Consider the following 14,399-nt stretch of genomic DNA (forward strand, 5'->3'; position numbering starts at 1 on the left):
ACTGCTGTTCATGACCTCTTTGTCACTAATTCCTTTAATCTACTTGCTCTCACAGAAACCTGGCTCCACGAATATGACACCCCTTTTCCTGCTTCCCTCTCCCAGGGTGGCCTTCACTGGACTCACTCCCCCAGGCCTAATGGATGCAAGGGAGGTGGAGTGGGATTCCTCCTATCCCCCCAGAGCACCTTCCAGGTTATTCACCCTCCTCCCTCTTTTTCCCTCTCATCATTCGAAGCCCACTGTATACGTCTATTCTCTCCTACTTCCCTAAGAATTGCTGTGATCTACCGGCCCCCTGGACCATTATCGACTTTCCTTGATGAGTTTTCTGCCTGGCTACCCTACTTTCTCTCTTCGGATATTCCCACAATCCTTCTTGGTGATTTCAACATCCCTGCTAATACAAACACTCCTGCTACTTCTAAACTTCTCAGTCTAACCTCTTCATTTGACCTGAAGCAATGGGTACAGGCTTCTACTCACTCTGATGGCAACACCCTTGACCTTGTATTCTCCTACCTATGCACTCCATGCAACTTCTCAAACAATCCTTTTCCTCTCTCCGTCCACCACCTTATTAGTTTCTCTCTCCCCCTGTCTTCCACCACCTTTCCCTCCAACCGCCTAACCATCACCCGTAGAAACTTTCGCAACTTCAACTCCTCTCTCCTCTATTCTGCTACTGACCACCTCTATGACAAAATCTCTCCCCTGTCCTGCCCCAACCAAGCCATGTCCATCTACAATACATCTCTGTCCTCCACCCTGGACAAGCTCGCCCCCCTCACTACACGCAGAATCAGGCCTCGACCCCTACAACCCTGGCAAACAGATGACACTAAAATTCTCAAAAAACATAGTCGTGCTCTTGAGCGTCTGTGGCACAAGACTAAGTCTCTCAAAGACTTCAACCAATACAAATCTGCCCTCCAAAAATACTATTCTTTCCTCCACACTGCCAAGCAAACCTATTTTACAACTCTTATTAACACTTTCTCATCCAATCCCCGTAAACTCTTCTTCAACTCTCTACTTTGTCCTCCACCGCCTCCACCCACTGACTTACTCACTGCCCAGGAAATCGCTAATCACTTCAAAAACAAGATTGATACAATCCGTGATGAAATCTCCATTCTACAGGTATCTCCCCCAGCTAAGACCCCATGTCAACAGGTACAACTGACACTCCCCCTATTCAAATCTACTACTACAGATGAAGTTGCTAAACTCCTTTCTTTCGCCCACCTAACCACCTGTCCCCTGGACCCTATTCCCTCTCAAATGCTACGGTCACCCTCTGACCCCATCCTACACTCTCTAACCCACATCTTCAATCTCTCCCTCACCTCTGGCATCTTCCCCGATGCTCTAAAACATGCACTGGTCACCCCCATACTCAAAAAGCCGTCCTTGGACCCTACCAATCTTAACAACCTACACCCAATCTCCTTGCTCCCCTTTTCCTCTAAACTCCTTGAACGCCTGGTTTACAACCAACTGAGTGACCACCTCATTACAAACAACCTTCTTGATCCCCTTCAATCTGGATTTCGCCCTCAACACTCCACAGAAACTGCTCTTTTAAAACTCACAAATGGCCTACTAACTGCAAAAACCAACAGACACTATTCTGTACTCCTACTTCTGGATCTTTCAGCTGCCTTTGACACGGTTGACCACCCCCTCCTCCTCAAAAAACTTTACTCCCTCGGTCTCCGTGACTCTGCTCTTCAGTGGCTCTCATCCTACCTATCCCAACGCACCTTCAGTGTCACTTACAATTCTACTTCCTCCACTCCTCTTCCTTTCTCTGTCGGGGTCCCCCAAGGTTCTGTTCTTGGACTTCTTTTATTTTCAATTTACACCTCTTCCCTGGGTCAGCTGATAGCCTCTCATGGCTTTCAATATCATTTCTATGCTGATGACACACAAATCTATCTCTCCACCCCTCAACTCACCCCATCAGTCTCTTCACGCATCACTAACTTACTAACCGACATATCTGTATGGATGTCACACCACTTCCTCAAACTCAACTTGTCCAAAACCGAGCTTATAATATTTCCTCCCCCACGTGCCTCTTCCCCTGACTTCTCTGTCAAGAGCAATGGCAAAATCATCCACCCGTCCCCACATGTCAGGGTACTAGGTGTTATCCTGGACTCTGAACTCTCCTTTCAGCCCCACATCCAATCACTTTCCAAAGCTTGCCGCCTCAACCTCCGCAACATCTCTAAACTACGTCCCTTTCTAACCAATGAAACCACAAAGCTCCTGATTCACTCCCTGGTTATCTCTCGCCTTGACTACTGCAACTCACTCCTCGTTGGCTTACCTTTAAACAGATTATCCCCCCTTCAGTCCATCATGAATGCTGCTGCCAGACTCATCCACCTTACAAACCGCTCAGTGTCTGCTACCCCTCTCTGCCAATCCCTCCATTGGCTGCCACTCGCCCAACGAATTAAATTCAAAATACTAACAATAAGTTACAAAGCCATCCACAACTCTGCCCCCAGCCACATCACTAACCTAGTCTCAAAATACCAACCTAATCGCCATCTCCGTTCCTCCCAAGACCTCCTGCTCTCTAGCTCCCTCATCACCTCCTCCCATATCCGCCTCCAGGACTTCTCCCGAGCCTCGCCCATCCTCTGGAATTCCCTACCCCAATCTGTCAGACTGTCTCCAACTTTTCCACTTTTAGGCGATCCCTGGAAACTTTCCTCTTCAGAGAAGCCTATCCTGCCTCCATCTAACAACTGCACTATTTTCTCCATTAGCTCATCCCCCACAGCTATTACCCTTTGTATAACTTGACCCTCCCTCCTAGATTGTAAGCTCTAACGAGCAGGGCCCTCTGATTCCTCCTGTATTGAATTGTATCGTACTTGTACTGTCTGCCCTAATGTTGTAAAGCGCTGCGTAAACTGTCGGCGCTATATAAATCCTGTATAATAATAATAATAATAATGGAACCAATACAAAGCCCCATAGGGTGGAGGCCCTGGAAATTCCAATAGCACAGGTTTCCCTGTGAGCTGTGCTATTGAAAGAATCAATGCCTTCTTGTTTGGTATCTTGGTATCTGTGGACCTTGTCCAGTTGAGGGTGTTGTTGCCAACCAATTTTAGTGTCTATTATATATTTTTTTTTATGTAATAAAGATATATATTTTTTCGCTATTCATTCTGCCTCATGTTGTGCCCACAAAGTCCTTTTTTCTTTGAGAAAGTATATAATGCCTCAATGTTTCCTTCCTCAGTCAGAAGGCGTGATTAGCATGAATCGGACCTCTCTGTAACTATACTCTCCTCAGGCTTCAGGCCTAAGAGACATGGTCCTCTGGTCTAACAGCTTTCTCAGTCATCAAGCCTGGAAGGCAAGGAAACCATTCTTACATGGACTCCATTCCCGGGCAAAGTCAAACAGGCAAAAACTCTTCTAGTTGGTCTCAAATATTTATCCTGTTCTCCAGCCTACATCACTGGAATAAACCTCTAATTCGTGATTCGTTAGGGCAGAAAAAAATATACATGACCCCAAGCCTTGTATCTTCTCACTCTATCCACTGGAGAACACTTCACAGAATGAGGCAGAAGCAAACAATCTCCCTGGGCCTAGGAGAAACCCACCCAACCCAACCCCAAACATAGACTAATGGCACTCTAGTTTATGGCAGGGTCTCTACAGGTAGATCTCCATTAATAATGTATTAATCATTAACAAAAAAAAAAAAACAGCAGCTTATTATCTGAGTTGGCAGGCACCCTCTTTTTATCTGCTGGCCCCTATAGAACACAGGGGTCACCAGGTAGACCACAGGTTTGAGAGGGGGGTTAGGCATCTGAAACAACCAGAAACATGCCAGATGCTAAAGATCTTTCAAGAGGATTATGTATTCATTGTAGTCTCTGGAGTGGGATAGGTGAGTGTCAATTTGGGATTTCCAGTTCTCGGCTTTTCAAAATGGCATCAGAGTAGCTTTAGGGTGGATCTACAGTCACAATTTTTTTCTTTTATAAGTTTGTCAATGACCTCTGACTGTTTTTACTGATATTTATGACCCCATTAGGGAATTTCCCCCATCATTGCTTGACTAGGGTGTCTACAACCAGGGTGTCCTACACGGATCGAAATTCAGCCAGTGCCTGCTGAACTCCATATGGCCAGATTCAAACTGACTGGGTTTCTATTGGGTTTACTATTGTTCTGTCATAGGACAGGATGTGAAGAAATCTCTCCTATGCTGACAACGTTAGCCTAAAAATGAATTTGACACTGGACCCAACCCTTTTTCATCTCTAGTCTCTTTTATCATTTTATCATCATTTCTATGATGGGTTGGGAAGGGAATGGTTAAAGTTCAAGTATATTTGTTTTCCCTAGGTTCTTACCCCCATATATACACAGATAACATATTTTTAATATTATCTACTTGTTTTAATTAAACATCTTTTTTTATTACCAGTGATGTAATAACTGGGCTTCTATATACAATGCAGGCTGGTGGGAGGGGCCATGGGGGGTTGTGCATAGCTTACTGAAAACATCAAAGAACCCGACCCCAGTACTCCTCCCAAGAGAGCCCTCAGCCCTGATGCAAAGAGTGGGAGGAGATATACAAATACCAAATTGGCTTGACGGGTGGGTGTCAGTCTGGAGGAGTGGGTGTTCCTAGGCACACTGTAAATGCATAGAAAATGCCCACGTGTGATGCTGAGTCTCTATGATTGAAAGACCTGAAATCCAACAAATAAAAGTGGTGGTCCAGGACAGACAGGCTGAGGGGGGAACAACCTAGAGGATGTTATCCTCTAAACAGGAAATGAGCCGGGCTCTATCTGACTTGCTGCAGCTTCTAATGCACATCGTGAGAACTTCATAGTTATGAAATCGGAGTAACCAGTTTCAGTCCAATAGAGGAGCCTGTACAACTGTGCAGAACTGGAGGGAAGGCCGAAGTTCAGTTCTAAACTCCTGCCAAGTTTTTTTTGTGTCCTATTGGGAAGATTCCACTTGACTTGTACACACAAGACGACATCTCTCCTGTTCTAGCAGCAACACAAAGTTTTGGATTTTCCCTGACTTATGCCGTGTACACACGGTCGGACTTTTCGTCTACAAAAGTCCGACGGACGCCGACGGACAAAATATGGCTGACAATCCGATCGTGTGTGGGCTTCCTGGGACTTTTCCAGATGCAAATCTGACGGACTTTAGATTTGAAACATGCTTCAAATCTTTACGTCGTAACTACGCCGGACCCAGAAATCCGCTCGTCTGTATGCTAGTCCAACGGACAAAAACCCACGCTAGGGCAGCTATTGGCTACTGGCTATCAACTTCCTTATTTTAGTCCGATGTACGTCATCACGTACGAATCCGTCGGACTTTTGTGTGATCGTATGTAGGCAAGTCCGTTCGTTAGAAAGTCTGCCGCAAGTCCGCCAAAAGTCCGTTGAAAGTCGGTCGGACGGGCTGTCGGACTTTTGTAGCCGAAAAGTCCGACCGTGTGTACGTGGCATTACAGTGGTTACCACGACAAATAGAGAGGGCAAAGCTTACTAGCGGTAACATAGACAGCAATAGAAAAAATCTTGTCTGATCTCAGAGGCTAAGCAGGGTTGGGCCTGGTTAGTATTCAGATGGGAGACTGCCTGGTGATCTCATCAGATCTTTTAGGTTAAGCCTGGTTAGTACTTGAATGTGAGACCACCTGGTGATCTTGTCTTGGAGGCTAAGCAGGGTTGGGCCTGCTTAGTACTTGGATAGGAGACCACCTAGCCCTTCAGCAATAGAAAAAAAAAACTGAAAGGGGTAAAAAAAAACTTTGAGGATTAGATATATAAAACATTTCCCTGTTTTTTTTATTTTTTTTTTTAAGAAGGTTTTTTTCTTTCCCTTTTCGTTTTTGTGGAAAATAACTAAACAAAAAGAATCCCAAGTGCAAGATGCCTCATTCATCATAAAGCACTGTCTGCAATGCCTCACAGCAATCAATAATTTTCAAAATGGCCTCGAACTAAAAGACAGCTGAAGACAGAAAACTTACCTCAGACTTGTGTCTGAGGCAATACATGCAGTTTTCTTGTTTCAAACTATTTGATAAAGGCCCGAACGCATTGTATTTTGCATGTAAATCAATTTGTATGAAATGTATTGAGTGGGTACTAAAGAAATTTGCAATTTTTATGCACCTACACCATGCAACTCGAGTCACCTGCGCAGAACTCTGTCCTCAACCCAACTGAACACCTTTGGGTTGAACTGGAATGTCAGTTATGAGCCAGGTCTCCTCATCCAACATCAGAACCAGAACTCGCAATATTCCCCACACACACAAATCTTGTGAAAAGCCTTCCTAGAAGAGTGGAGGTTAAAGGCATGGCTAGAGGAACTTGAGTGGCCTGCGGAGAGCCCTGACTTTATTTCTACTGAACACCTTTGGGATGAACTGGAATACCCATATCTTGAGTGGCCTGCAGATAGCCCTAATATTAACTTCAATGAACACCTTTAGGTCTTCTCATCCAACATCAGAACCAGAACTCACAAAAACTCTTTTGGATCAATGCACACATAACTCCACACACAAACCTTGTGAAAAATGTTCCTAGAAGAGTGGAGGACAAAGACATGGCTTGAGGAACTTGAGTGGCCTGCAGAGAGCCCTGACCTTATTTCTACTGAACACCTTTGGGATGAATTGGAATACCCCTTGTGAGCCAGGTCTTGTCATCCAAAATCAGTACCAGAACTCACGAAAACTCTTTCGAATCAATGGACCCATATTCTAACACATAAATCTTGTGAAAAGCCTTCCCAGAAGAGTGGGGGTCAAAGGCATGGCTTGAGAAACTTGAGTGGTCTACACAGAGCCCTCATCTTGACTTTACTGAACATCTTTGGAATATATTAGAGTGCTTATGGAGATCCAGGTCTTCACATCCTACATCAGAACCAGTACATACGAATGCTCTTTTGACTGAAAAGGCACATATTCCCAGAGACACCCCTCTTGTTAAAGGCCTTCCCAGAAGAATGGATGTCAAAGGCATTGCTTGAGGAACTTAGGTGGTCTGCACAGAGCCCTGAACTTACCTCCGCTGAGCACCTTTGGGATGAATTAGATTTTTTCAGGTCCCCCCTCCTGGCTCCTTTCTCTAGACCAGTGCCCCCAGAAAAAGCCGCTTGTCCTGGGGGCACTGCTGCATGAGTCGCTGCTCAATGCGTCCAAAAGACACATAGAGTCTTGGTTCGGCCCTGCACCCCCATGCCCTTTCCTCATCGGCTCACTGGCTGTGATTGACAACAGGGGAAGCCAATGGGCAGCCAGTGAGGAGGGAGAGCCCCAGGGCAACCGAGGCTACCGTGAACATTACTGGATGGGAGGGAGCTCAGATAAGGATTGTGGGGGGGCTCTGCACATAGAAGGTTTTTTACCTTCATGCATATAATGAAGGTAAAAAAATGTTCAGCCTTTACAACTACATTAAAGTTTATGGCCGGATATGACAGCTAAGTCTACCGTTTCCTTTTCTTCCTGATACCTTCAATACATCCCTTGAAATATGTAATCTGTTAATTTTGTCTTTAAAACTTGGATGCTACCTCTTGTTCCAATCGTTTGTGGCCAATTGTTTGAGGGCTTGTTAAAAATTGTGGGTGTGGTTACAAATTGCGGTATCATTTTTTTTTTTTCCGGTGTGGTCAGAAGGGTGTCCCCAGATTTCAATGTGTGTGAAATCAACCTCTACAGTTGAAGGCCTACTTTGATATGACTTCTATTACGATACATAGGACAGCAGATGTTTTCCTTTCAAATTTCCTTATCCACCATTAAAAAACATGCAAATCATATGGAAAAAAAAATAAAAAATCCCAAGAAACATTTTAAACATTTATTTATTGCTGACATAGAAACACAGTTAAAAAGGTAACATGACATCTGAAGTGAAGACTACAGATAATGTATTCAAGCCCCATTAGAATTAACATTTATGTCTAGGTAAATACATGCAGCTCGGAGCTCTGAGTGCCACAGGAGAATTCTATATACTTATATGAAAAGAGACAGGAGGGGAGGAGGTGGGGGGTACACTTTGTATTAGAGACCCTCAGGGGGGTTCTTCTTGAACCATTACCAGTTTGGAAAGTGAAGTGGATTCTCTTCTTTTTTTTTTTTCTGCACATTTAAAAACATTTTATTAAAGAAAATACATTGGGGACAATATCAAAAAATTGCAACTCTACTTATTTGCTGGGCACAGAGAAAAAAAAAAAATTAAAAAACAATAGCTATTTCAGCATTCATCTGATCCCTTGACAAGTGGAAAATTCTAGAAGCGTACAAGATAAATACAGCATTTACAGCGGGATAAATTACAGTATTTTACGCCAACATTTGTTTGTAGGTTATATAAAACAGCTTACATAGAGACAGCACGCTACCCAACCAATATTTACACAATTTCTTTATTTGTATGTGCGTGCATATCTATCTTTTTTCTCTCCCTCTCCTCCAATCTATATAGATTTATATCCTATAACAAAAGAATCTCCACAATAGGTGTATCGATATTGTAAAAGTATCAACCCATATATATGTGGCTTGTACTCTATGGTCAGAGACAAGCCAGGATCAGTCAATGCTACAGCATACACAGATTTTGTGCTCTTCCAACCTTGTGGTAGCAGTTCGGGGAAGGCCCTTTTAGGTTCCCGTATGACTGTGCCCCTGTGCGTGAAACCAGCTCCATAAAGACATGGTTTGACCAGTCTGGTGTTGAGGAACTCAAACAAGCCTACAAAGAGCTCTGACCTCAACCCTACTGGACATCTTTGGGATGAATTGAAACACCAATGCATGGTTTGACCAGTGTGTGTGGAGAACTCCAATTGCCTACAAAGAGCCCTGATCTCAACCCTACTAAACATCTTTGCAATGAATTGTGAGCAAGGTCTTTTAGTCCAACATCAGTACCTGAACTCACAAAATCTGCACAAGACGAGCTCCAAAATAATGTGGAAATTCTTCCCAGAAGAGTGGTAGCTGTAGTAGCCAGGAAATTGGGTTAGCTCCGTATTAATGGCTATGGTTTTGTAATGGGATGTCCAACAAGCTTATATGGGCTACAGATCGGAGAAGGACCTTTTCTTTTCCAGCATGAATGTGCCCCTGTGTACAAAGTCAGCTCCATAAAGACCTGGTTTGACCAGGTTGCTGTGGAGAACCTCACAGAGCCCTGACCTCAACCCTACTGAACACCTTTGGGATCAACTGGAACATTGATTGAGAGCCAGGTCTCCTCATCCAATTTCAACACCTGACCTCAAAAATGTTCTTTTAGCTGGATGAACACAAACTTCCACAGCCACACTCTCAAAATCTTGTGGAAAGCCTTCTCAGAAGCGGCAGTAGTTTTTAAAAGGGTTGTTCAACAGAATGTTGAACTTGGCCCTTGATGTGATTGCCAATTTCAGGAAGAAATATTTAAGGGATACTAGGCTTTCAATACATGGTCATACCATCCAATGCAAATATGTTTCAAACAAGCTTCCTGGATCTGGTAAGGCAGCTTATAAAACAGTGATAGCTATAGTAGCCAAAAATTGGGTTAGCTCCATATTAATGGCCATGGTTTTGTAATGGGGGGTCCAACAAGCTTATATAGGCTACAGATTGGAGAAGGACCTTTTCTTTTCCAGCATGAATGTGCCCCTGTGTACAAAGTCAGCTTCATAAAGACCTGATTTGACCAGGTTGTTGGGAGAACCTCACAGAGCCCTGACCTCAACCCTACTGAACACCTTTGGGATCAATTGGAACTTTGATTGGGAGCCAGGTCTCCTCATCCAGTTTCAACACCTGACCTCACAAATGTTCTTTTAGCTGGATGAACACAAACTCCCACAGTCACACTCTCAAAATCTTGTGGAAAGCCTTCTCAGAAGCGGCCATGGTTTTTAAAAGGGTTGTTCAACAGAATGTTGAACTTGGCCCGTGGGGTGATTGCCAATTTCAGGAAAAAATATTTAAGAGATGCTAGGCTTTCAATACATGGTCATACCACCAAATGCAAATATGTTTTCAAACAAGCTTCCTGGATCTGGTAAGGCAGCTTATAAAACAAGCAGGCCTTCCTTGATCAGAGTATTTTTGAGTCCATTCAAGTCCTCCTTCCATTTATCTAAGACCAGATGAGGGCGAAGTGGTGTGCCCCCCTAGTGATACACTAGAGAGGGGCTCGGACGTGTTTGGGTTCCTAGTCCCAACCCACCTGCCCAATCCTGTCAGGAAGCTGACACTGCACACCACTATTCATAGGTAGTGAGACATTTCCCAATCTGTGCAGCTGCGGACCGGGAAATGTCTGTGATTAGCAGTGTGCAGTGTCAGCTTCCTGGCAGGCTCAAGCAGGTGGGTTGGGACTAGGAACCCGAACATGCCCCGGCCCATGCCTGGTCTACACTTTGGGTGATTGTTGAATGGTTGTGCTGGGACATAAACAGAATTCACCAGAAGTTTGTGAACACCTGACCAGCACATCTACATTACATGGCCAAAAATATATGAACAGCCTTTCAAATACTGTAACCCCAGATAGCTGCAAGTTTGAAAATGACTTGCTAAGCTATTGCTAGACTTGCCAGCCTTCACACGTTGGTTGCACAATTGCAGCAGGTCCACATTGCATGACTCCAGATCAACTTTTTTTGCAAACATTCTACAAGTTCTGCATCAGTTATGCTGTGCAGCAGTTGTCCCACCACAGGGGTCGCTGTGACTTGCAGAGTTGCTGTGACTTGCAGAGCTCTTGCTGTAAACTTGCAGAGCTCTTGCTGTAGACCCACCACTGCAACTTTTCTCTTCCTACAGACTTGCCACGCAAATCATTGCTACAAATTGGAAAAGTGTCAACTAGAACTTGCCAGCTCTGCAAGTATACAACCTGCCAGTTATCCTTGCTATCTGGGATTGAGTTCAGGTGTTTTCAGTAAAGGGCACGGTTAATACTACAAACCTGGCCCCCTCACTCCACCTATCCACCCATCCCCCTGTTGCTCGATCGATCGCCCGCTCGATCGACGCTTTGCTCGCCTGTCGCCCGCTAGCCCAGCACTTACCCCACCCAGGTCGCGGCTTTGGTGGCTTTCCCCCTGCATCTCCTCCTGAGTTCCGGTGGTCGCTTCTCCTCCCAGGCAATCTGGTCTTAGGACTCCCGGGCAATCGGCTCTCAGGACACACTTCTTGATTGGCCCGGGAGGAGAAGCAGGAAGACATTAGCGAATAATAATTTGCTAACGTCACGCAAGTGGGTGGGCTGTGCCCCAAGCCCACCCTTTTTGAGGCCAAATAGAGCCTCAGGCTCTAATCGTGTTTCAAAAGAAAATAAAAACCCCACATTGAAGTCCAAGCGTCCGGCGCCCTGCATGGAGATTATGGGCCGGGGCGCATGGATTAGGGGGTTGCAGCCCCTGCGCTCCCCTTATGGATGGGCTGTCATTAGAGACAACCCTAAACTAACAGCCATGATTCTGGAAAAGGATGTCCAACAAGCTGATAGTGGTGTGATGGTCAGGTGTCCACCAACGCATTGGCCATATCATGAATAGTCTTTCAATTTAGAGTCTACCAGGAGCACTTCTGCGTAAAATCATTCTCCTTTGACTGTCTTCTCCTACAAAATACCATTACGGTGATTTTGAGATCTGGGATTCTCCAAGCTCCAATGAAGGAGCTCGCTAGCCCCACACTTACCCCACCCAGGTCGCGGCATCGGTGGCTTCCCCACTGCATCTCCTCCCTAGTCCCGGAGGTTGCTTCTCCTCCCTGGTCAATCTGGTCTTAGAACTCCCAGCCAATCGGCTCTCAGGACATGCTTCTTGATTGGCCGGGAGGAGAAGCAGGAAGACATTAGCGAATAATAATTCGCTAACGTCACGCAAGTGGGTGGGCTGCGCCCCCAAGCCCAGCCTTTTTGAAGCCAATTGGAACCTCAGGCTCTAATCATGTGTTTTAAAAGAAAATAAAAACCCCACATTGAAGTCCAAGTGTCCGGCGCCCTGCATGGAGATTATGGGCCGGGGCGCATGGATTAGGGGGTTGCAGCCCCTGCGCTCCCCTTATGGATGGGCCGCCACTAGAGACAACCCTAAACTAACAGCCATGATTCTGGAAAAGGATGTCCAACAAGCTGATATTGGTGTGATGGTCAGGGGTCCACCAACGCATTGGCCATATCATGAATAGTCTTTCAACTTCTACCAGGAGCACTTCTGCGTGAAATCATCCTCCTTTGACTGTCTTCTCCTACAAAAAAACATTACGGTGATTTTGAGATCTGGGATTCTCCAAGCTCCAATGTAGGAGCCTTGTAAATGAACCTACAGTACCTGAAATGACTTCAAAATTTAATAACTTTTATATGCTGAAGCACGCTTAATATTCATGTGTGCATCGGTGCCCATGAACAACCAAATCATTTGCATTCTTGTTTTATCAAACGTACCTGACGTTATGCAAAGCGAATTAATTTTTTGTTTATTGCCGCATAAAAATAAAGAAATCGTGAAAATTACGCCCTTCTCTAAAAAAACCATTAAAACACTTTTTTTTTTCTGTATTTTTTTTTTTTTTTTACATTGTGTTTTCTATTCGGTCTAAAAGCTCTTATGTTTATCTGAGTCTATGACATTTTTGAGTTTTGTATGCACTAAACAAAGACAAACTTGATGTACTATATACAGTATACAAACTAAACCATGTAAAACGAGTGCCCTGTGCTCTATTTCATCCATACGTGAAGTTACTTGAAGCGTTTGCTGGATATTATTGATTAGTCGTGGTAAATAAAACTATCTGAGTCGAAAAAACAAAACAAAAAATGGACCGTCTTCTACTGTATAGTTAATCCATTTAACGAATAGCAAGGCTAGTATAGAGATTGATTCTAAACTAAAATACCAGGGTTGGTTTAGCAGTCATTGGTGTGAAATTTACATATATGTGTTTATGAAAACATGGTTATGGGGGGGAAATCACGCTTAAACCCATAATCTATTTTTCACTATGTGCATTGTATACAGTTTTCTTAAGGAAATATTTTTTTTTGTAAATCGGTTGATCATTGATGCCAACTGTCCCAGATTTGCTGGGACACTCCCGTCTTTAACATGGGGGCAAAAGGGGCAGCTGCCCTGGGCCTAGTCATTGTTGTGGGGCCCAAAGCAACTGAGCTGCCCCTTGAGCCTGCGCTGCCTGCAAATAGTTGATAAGTGGATTTGGCTATCACTCAGGAGATGGGGGCGGAATCGAATGTTGGGAGGGGGGGCGCTGGTGATTGATTGGGTGTTATTTGGCCAGTTCAGTAAGGTAAACCTTGTCCGGGAAGAGCACCTTTGTAATGATTGGGATATTATGACCTTTGTATTGGTGGGGGGGAAGTATGGGGCATGGGGTTCTGTGTTATGATGGAGTAGTATGGGGGAGGGGGGTCCTGTGTAATGATGGGGGTAGTATGTGGGAGGGGGGACCTGTATAATGATGGGGGTAGTATGTGGGAGGGGGGTCCTTTGTAATAATGGGGGTAATATGTGGGAGGGGGGTCCTGTGTAATGATGGGAGTAGTATGTGGGAAGGGGGTCCTGTGTAATGATGGGGGTAGTATGTGGGAGGGGGTCCTGTGTAATAATGGTGGTTACTATGTTGGAGGGGGGTCCTGTGTTATGATAGGGGTAGTATGTGGAACTATACATTTTTTTTAATTTTCGATATAATAAAGAGGGATTAAAACCCCTGTCAGGTTTTTATTGCTGTCTGTGCCCCCCCCCCCCCTCTATTTGTCTGGTTTACCACTATCATTGAAAGAGAAAGAAAAAGAAAACCCCACATTTTGGGTTGTCCCCAAAAAAGTAACAGAGGGGAAATCTTCCAATGGGCACACTAGCTCTGGTGACCCAAGGGCCCCAAGGAATTCCCTTAATCTGCAGGGATTTCCTCTTACTTCCTGTTCGAGACAGGAAGTGAAGGGAAATTTCCGCAATGGGACGCAGATGGCAAGTTTAAATCTGACACGGATTATAACCCCCCTTACTCTATCCAAAATTTAAAAAGAAAAAATGTTTTGCCTATAGTTCTACTTTAAGTTACTACTTATGTACAGTTACTAAATTAATTGGGAGGGGTGCAAAGAGGTGGTACCCCCATATTTAAAGGTGGGGTTTGGGTGCCACCAACCCATAAATTGGGCATTATTGGGGGTCCCTCCATATTTTTAGGTTGGAGTATGAATGGGAACAACTCATAAGTTGGGCATGACCCATCTTAAAGTGGGTGGGACTAACAGTGTTCCCAGTTCTGGGAGCCTAACTTTGGAACATTGGCAAGTTCG

This window comes from Aquarana catesbeiana, linkage group LG09 (genome assembly GCF_042186555.1).
Source record: "Aquarana catesbeiana isolate 2022-GZ linkage group LG09, ASM4218655v1, whole genome shotgun sequence".
Lineage (NCBI taxonomy): Eukaryota > Metazoa > Chordata > Amphibia > Anura > Ranidae > Aquarana > Aquarana catesbeiana.